This window comes from Brassica napus, unplaced genomic scaffold, assembly GCF_020379485.1.
Source record: "Brassica napus cultivar Da-Ae unplaced genomic scaffold, Da-Ae ScsIHWf_1427;HRSCAF=2016, whole genome shotgun sequence".
Classification (NCBI taxonomy): domain Eukaryota; kingdom Viridiplantae; phylum Streptophyta; class Magnoliopsida; order Brassicales; family Brassicaceae; genus Brassica; species Brassica napus.
Genome location: NW_026014840.1, coordinates 16,059 through 24,365, shown reverse-complemented (window position 1 = coordinate 24,365; position 8,307 = coordinate 16,059). Strand labels below are relative to the sequence as shown.

At 41.4% G+C, this 8,307-nt stretch overlaps 1 long non-coding RNA gene across 1 annotated transcript; it reads left to right on the top strand.

Moving 5' to 3' along the window:
* Positions 1 to 1,773: 1,773 nt before the first annotated feature.
* On the top strand, positions 1,774 to 2,705 carry LOC125597334. Its single transcript, XR_007331651.1, has 3 exons — positions 1,774 to 1,826; positions 1,919 to 1,984; positions 2,526 to 2,705. It is a non-coding gene; the product is annotated as an uncharacterized LOC125597334 (long non-coding RNA).
* The last annotated feature ends 5,602 nt before the right edge of the window (positions 2,706 to 8,307 follow it).

Below are 8,307 nucleotides of genomic sequence, written 5' to 3'. Positions count from 1 at the left end.
AATGAAAAAGGAGGTTGCCAACTATGTAGCGCAATGTTCAATTTGTCAAATGGTAAAAGCTGAGCGTGGTTTACCAAGTGGGTTGTTACAGAGTTTACCTTTACCAGAGTGGAAATGGGATATGATTACTATGGATTTTGTCACTGGTTTGCCAAGAACGACGGGTGGCAAGGATGCCATATGGGTAATAGTGGACAGACTCACAAAATCGGCTCACTTCTTGGCTATCAAAAAGACTGATGGAGTTGATGTGTTAGCAGAAAAATATCTCCAAGAGATAGTCAAGCTACATGGTATACCAGTGAGTATTGTATCTGATCGCGACCCAAGATTCACATCAATGTTTTGGCAGGCTTTCCAGAAAGCATTGGGTACTAAAGTTCATTTGAGTACTGCATACCACCCACAAACGGATGGACAATCAGAACGTACCATACAAACGCTAGAAGATATGCTGAGAGCGTGTATGTTGGACTGGGAGATAAGTTGGATGCATTATTTACCATTGGCTGAGTTTGCATACAACAATAGTTACCACTCTAGCATAGGGATGGCACCCTATGAGGCTCTGTATGGACGTCCATGTCGCACACCCTTATGTTGGACCGAAGTGGGAGAGCGACGAGATTTAGAACCAGAGATTGTTCAAGAGTCAGAGGCTCAAGTGGCTTTAATTCGGGATAAGCTTAAAGAAGCTCATGAGCGCCAGAAAAGTTATGCAGACAAGAGAAGAAAAGATTTGGAGTTTGAAGTTGGAGATGCAGTGTACCTAAAAATGAGAACGTTTAGAGGGACTAATGATCTGAGGAAGTTGAAGAAACTCAGACCACGGTACATGGGACCTTATGTCATAACTGAAAGGATCGGGGCTGTAGCATATCGGTTGAACTTACCACAAGAATTGGCAGATTTTCACAACGTCTTTCACATTTCAGTGTTGCGCAAGGTGGTTAAAGAACCTCAACTGATTATCCCTCATCCACCCCAAGACTTGGAAAAGAATTTGACTATTCCAGCAGTACCTAGAGAGATCTTAGACCGTAAGGAAACAAAAGTGAAAGGGAAAAGTATCAGGAAGGTTCAAGTTTGTTGGGAAAGGGATGGAGTTCGAGAGATGACTTGGGAGTTGGAAAACCGGATGAAGGTGGATCATCCGGAGCTCTTCCAGAACTAGAGCGGGGCCATGCCCCAGCCGTGCAATTCGAGGACGAATTCATTCTATGTGGGGGAGAATTGTCATGGCCCAAACCCATTCAAACCCCCAAGCCCATATTTTGAGCCAAAAAAAAACCCTAAAGAAGGGCATTTTAGTCATTTTGGATGATCTGCAACCTAAGATATTTCACTTATATGTTGTGGCCACGATCTAGAGAGGAGAGGGAGAGAAAAATTGATGGCAAAGCCCTGCCAAATTCACCAAAAACGCAGCCTGCAACACTCTGTTCTCTAAGTGAGATCAGTGTCAAGTTGAGGTTTTGGAGAGGAGTTTACGGCCAGATACTTAAGATTTAAGCAAAGAGTCTTAGCTGGATCGATAGATCTTGTTTCAAGGAGGACACAGCAACTTTCGTATCTCAGTTACGAGAGCCATATTTTGGGGCAATTTCCGGTTGATACAGAAGGATCTAGGTGACGGTATTGTTATGGTTGGAAAGCTGACATTCCCAGCTTTCTACAGCCACACAACCACGCATTTACGAGTGTCACATAGGGGTTTTGTGAGAAGATTTCCCGGTGAACCAGAGAGAGTTAGAAAGCGAGTAAGATATTCATGGAAAGCTCTTGTTTCGAGGAATCTGTATCAGTTGACGGTTTCTTGTTTAGATGTAAGATCAATTAATTACTCGTGTTGCTTCCTGGCCAAGAAACAGTTTGTTCTATCAAAACAGAAACCTTAATTCCCTTTGAACACATGCAGTTTCAGATCGCTAGAACAGTATTTCAACCGCTATATTCAGAATTTACTTTCAACCTCAGGGCAAAGGTGAGGATGCGAGCTGTGGATTCTTAATATTATTAGTCAAGTTGTATTCTTAAATGCTAGGTCTAGGAACTTGTCTGTATTTGATTGTGATTGATGTGTGATGATTATTTGTGATGATAATTTTAATGATTAGTTGATAATGGTTCAAGTGATAAGTGTTGAAAGTGTAAAGTATATATAAAATGTGTGAAGTCGGACTGAGGACGAGGACATGGCGATCCCGTCAAAGCCCGTAAACCGGCTGACGAGCCCAAGGTGGCGTACGACCTTTCGAGGTGACGGCCAGCCTAAGTGTTATGTTATTAATAATATTGGGAATGGTTATGAGATAAGAAATGTTAATGTGATTAATGGAAGTGTATTGATATGAATAATTTGTTATGATTGCTAATTGTTTAATATGTTGAGTGATGCATGTTCTAGGACTAGTATTTTTGTGTGCAAGTTGGTTAATAATGTTAGGGGTCATGTGGACAGGCATGACCATCCTCACTGAATGACTGTGTGTTATTCACCCCTCTTTCCCCTTTTCCCCTTTCAGGTGAGGAGTGAAGGTTCACAGCGAGTCTTGTCGGGTGCTGGTTTTAAAAATGAGTTTTACTTATGTTTTATTTCAGATATAACTACGTTGGTTTGACTTTACGAATTATGCGGTTTATGATTTCATGTTAAGATGTTTCTTTAAGAATAAAGATGGATTTTTATGAAATATATTTATTAAGTTGGTTAGTTTTGAAAGGCGGGTGTTACAGCATCACTGCCTACAGCTGCGCTTAAGCCAACCGATCTGCCTTTGCCTTCAGCTCCAATGCCTTCAGGTCATCAGTCTCCCAAAGACTTTGGTGATGGCCTTTACTTGTGTGTCTCCATGAACCAGGAGCGCATCACCATCACAAGCTGCGCTATCTCAACCGGCCATACACACAAGCCACTCTCCATTGCTTTAACAATGGGCAAAGTCTTCCTCTTCAACTAGGATTAGTGATGGACAAAGAACACTCCTCATGTACCTGAAACATCACTCAAACTCCAGCAAAGATAAGACACAAAGGTATTGGTATCAATCCTTGACACACCATCAAGGTTGATCACCAATATCACAAGCATTGCAACAGATTACACAAGACTCATTCAAGTTCTAATCTTTGCAAGCAATCTCTCTAAGCACATGTAAGACCTTAACAGATTCAATACAAGTTACTTAGGCAATTTTAACTTCTGCCTTAACTGCATCTTAGACTTGAATCCAAGTGCATCAACCTAAGGCAGCAACAACACTCTAAGCTTTACTATACTACTCGGTTTCAATCAATGAAAGCAAACAGGATCAGACACATCTAGTATCCTATACAATCATTATAGAACCGAGGCAAGCTTTACCACTCTCAATCACCATACACAACTCTCAAGTATCTTGGGACAGATTCTAAACATTTCATATCTAGCAATCTTAAAACATCCACAAGTTTTCAATCACAACACAACCTGTCAATACACTCAAGCTTTATACAAAAGGAAAGAACTTTCTTACAGCCAAGGACCTTTGTATAGATCCTTGATTCCATTGGACAGATTCTGAGTTGTTAGTATGCACCCCAACGCCTCCATCTTCCATGGACCTTTCCTTTTGAACCACCATGTCTAAGCTCCCACCTTTCTCCATGTTGTACACGCCACACCAGTACAAGCAGCAAGCTTTCTTCTTGAGAAACTTCTTCTTGGACTTTGAATAGCAAGAACCCGGAACTGGCTTTGTTAGAGAGGGTAGCTAATCCGCTCCATTGCCTTTGTTTCCTTGGATCTTCTTTCTTCAAGGGCGACATGGGATGATGAGAAACAGCAACAGACAGCTTCTGGACTTCAGGATGAACACGCCTTCCACTTGAGGTGTTGAACAGCCGGATGAGACCATGGAGCTTCTTCACTGCTTCAAATGACATGGGGAGTGCTTGGTGCTTCAGCGGAAGAGAGAACCAAGTTCACATGAACCTGGCTCTGATACCATGTTAGATTTTCAGAGATCTCAGGTTGTGTATGTGTATAAGCTCCAATGGAGCAAGCTGAGAAGATTAGAGTTTGTTTTAGGTGATTTTAGAGAGAGAGTTTATAAGAGTGTTTATGTGTTTACTTAAATCAGAAACAAGAGACTTTGAGAGAATAAGAGTATAAGAAAGGGAGAGATTAAAGGGAATCTGATTCAAGAACACATTTCATTATGAAGTGGAGAGGGGAAATCCCCCAAACTCCCTTAAGCCTTTACAAAATCGCCCACACATCTCCTTTTATAAGGTTTACAACTTTGCATTCTCATAAACCTAAATCTAATGGATAGAAATGACTGAATATAAATGGATGGCCAGGATGGAGAGTTGAGATTGCAATCTGTGTGAAATGTCTTGATTGGAGGAGAGCTAGTTGATATCTGATTGGTTTATTCAAACTGGTCAAAGGGAAGGCTGTTCTCCCATTGGCTCCTTATAGGCTCCCATGTATCCAGCCCTTATTCAGATCAGGTTCATGATAAAGGCTGTCTTTCACTTTACAGCTACAGCCAGCCTGTCCATACTCCAAAGTAGCCAATCAGCTCCATCTCAGCTCTCATTGGCCGCTTGCCTTCACAAGGGATCTCCTTGATTCCCTTTTGATGCTCCACGACCAGATTCCTTTTACTCAGCCCTAAGTGTGCACAAAGCCTCCATGACATGTTCTGATCACGCCCTAACTTTGCACATCTTGGCCCGGACTTTGCACACTCCCAAAACATCTCAAATGGCCAAGTTGTGAATCCTCGGGTTGTCTCGGTCCGTATGGATCCGTACAGGTCCGTACCATCCGTACTGCCTCGCCCTAAGTATGCACACTTGCCCATTTACTCCCAAACACTCTTCTAAGTCCCTCATGGACTTGGCCCTATCTTTGCACAGCCGTATGAGCACTTCTGGACACCTTCAAACGCTCTTAAAGTCTTCATAGATAATCTCCGGAGGTCTTGCCCTATTCTTGCTCAAGACTCAATCTCAACTCAACACTTCACCACTCCATTTCTTTTCTTCAAGTCAACATTCTCCACCACTTTATGTATCCAAATCAAGCTTCTTACAAAGAGATTCATCCTGGTTTGATTGGAACGACGAAGAAGCTGTGCTATTCCCAAACTGGGAAACTGGAATCACCTGATTTGAAAGTGGGATAACTTCTTCATCCAACTCCTATGAGATTTATTCAACTTCCTGGTGATTCTCCACCACTTTATGTATCCAAATCAAGCTTCTTACAAAGTGATTCATCGTGGTTTGTTTGGAACGACGACGAAGCTGTTCTATTACCAAACTGGGAAATTGGAATCAACTGATTTGAAAGTGGGATAACTTCTTCATGCCAACTCCTATGAGATTTATTCAAATTCCCGTTGATTCTCCACCACTTTACGTATCCAAATCATGCTTCTTACAATGAGATTCACCCTGGTTTGATTGGAACGACGAAGAAGCTGTGCTATTCCCAAACTGGGAAACTGGAATCACCTGATTTGAAAGTGGGATAACTTCTTCTTGCCAACTCCTATGAGATTTATTCAATTTCCTGGTGATTCTCCACCACTTTATGTATCCAAATCAAGCTTCTTACAAAGAGATTCATCCTGGTTTGATTGGAACGACGAAGAAGCTGTGCTATTCCCAAACTGGGAAACTGGAATCACCTGATTTGAAAGTGGGATAACTTCTTCATGCCAACTCCTATGAGATTTATTCAACTTCCTGGTGATTCTCCACCACTTTATGTATCCAAATCAAGCTTCTTACAAAGAGATTCATCCTGGTTTGATTGGAACGACGAAGAAGCTGTGCTATTCCCAAACTGGGAAACTAGAATCACCTGATTTGAAAGTGGGATAAGATCTTCATGCCAAGTCCTATGAGATTTATTCAACTTCCTGGTGATTCTCCACCACTTTATGTATCCAAATCAAGCTTCTTACAAAGAGATTCATCCTGGTTTGATTGGAACGACGAAGAAGCTGTGCTATTCCCAAACTGGGAAACTGGAATCACCTGATTTGAAAGTGGGATAACTTCTTCATGCCAACTCCTATGAGATTTATTCAACTTCCTGGTGATTCTCCACCACTTGATGTATCCAAATCAAGCTTCTTACAAGGAGATTCATCCTGGTTTGATTGGAACGACGAAGAAGCTGTGCTATTCCCAAACTGGGAAACTGGAATCACCTGATTTGAAAGGGGGATAACTTCTTCATGCCAAATCCTATGAGATTTATTCAACTTCCTGGTGATTCTCCACCACTTTATGTATCCAAATCAAGCTTCTTACAAAGAGATTCATCCTGGTTTGATTGGAACGACGAAGAAGCTGTGCTATTCCCAAACTGGGAAACTGGAATCACCTGATTTGAAAGTGGGATAACTTCTTCATGCCAACTCCTATGAGATTTATTCAACTTCCGGGTGATTCTCCACCACTTTATGTATCCAAATCAAGCTTCTTACAAAGTGATTCATCCTGGTTTGATTAGAACGACGAAGAAGCTGTGCTATTCCCAAACTGGGAAACTGGAATCACCTGATTTGAAAGTGGGATAACTTCTTCATGCCAACTCCTATGAGATTTATTCAACTTCCGGTGATTCTCCACCACTTTATGTATCCAAATCAAGCTTCTTACAAAGAGATTCATCCTGGTTTGATTGGAACGACGAAGAAGCTGTGCTATTCCCAAACTGGGAAACTGGAATCACCTGATTTGAAAGTGGGATAACTTCTTCATGCCAAATCCTATGAGAATTAGTCAACTTCCTGGTGATTCTCCACCACTTTATGTATCCAAATCAAGCTTCTTACAAAGTGATTCATCGTGGTTTGATTGGAACGACGACGAAGCTGTTCTATTACCAAACTGGGAAACTGGAATCAACTGATTTGAAAGTGGGATAACTTCTTCATGCCAACTCCTATGAGATTTATTCAACTTCCCGGTGATTCTCCACCACTTTATGTATCCAAATCAAGCTTCTTACAAAGAGATTCATCCTGGTTTGATTGGAACGACGAAGAAGCTGTGCTATTCCCAAACTGGGAAACTGGAATCACCTGATTTGAAAGTGGGATAAGATCTTCATGCCAACTCCTATGAGATTTATTCAACTTCCTGGTGATTCTCCACCACTTTATGTATCCAAATCAAGCTTCTTACAAAGAGATTCATCCTGGTTTGATTGGAACGACGAAGAAGCTGTGCTATTCCCAAACTGGGAAACTGGAATCACCTGATTTGAAAGTGGGATAACTTCTTCATGCCAACTCCTATGAGATTTATTCAAATTCCCGGTGATTCTCCACCACTTTACGTATCCAAATCATGCTTCTTACAAAGAGATTCATCCTGGTTTGATTGGAACGACGAAGAAGCTGTGCTATTCCCAAACTGGGAAACTGGAATCACCTGATTTGAAAGTGGGATAACTTCTTCATGCCAACTCCTATGAGATTTATTCAACTTCCTGGTGATTCTCCACCACTTTATGTATCCAAATCAAGCTTCTTACAAGGAGATTCATCCTGGTTTGATTGGAACGACGAAGAAGCTGTGCTATTCCCAAACTGGGAAACTGGAATCACCTGATTTGAAAGTGGGATAACTTCTTCATGCCAATCCTATGAGATTTATTCAACTTCCTGGTGATTCTCCACCACTTTATGTATCCAAATCAAGCTTCTTACAAAGAGATTCATCCTGGTTTGATTGGAACGACGAAGAAGCTGTGCTATTCCCAAACTGGGAAACTGGAATCACCTGATTTGAAAGTGGGATAACTTCTTCATGCCAACTCCTATGAGATTTATTCAAATTCCCGGTGATTCTCCACCACTTTACGTATCCAAATCATGCTTCTTACAAAGAGATTCATCCTGGTTTGATTGGAACGACGAAGAAGCTGTGCAATTCCCAAACTGGGAAACTGGAATCACCTGATTTGAAAGTGGGATAACTTCTTCATGCCAACTCCTATGAGATTTATTCAACTTCCTGGTGATTCTCCACCACTTTATGTATCCAAATCAAGCTTCTTACAAAGAGATTCATCCTGGTTTGATTGGAACGACGAAGAAGCTGTGCTATTCCCAAACTGGGAAACTGGAATCACCTGATTTGAAAGTGGGATAACTTCTTCATGCCAACTCCTATGAGATTTATTCAAATTCCGGTGATTCTCCACCACTTTATGTATCCAAATCAAGCTTCTTACAAAGAGATTCATCCTGGTTTGATTGGAACGACGAAGAAGCTGTGCTATTCCCAAACTGG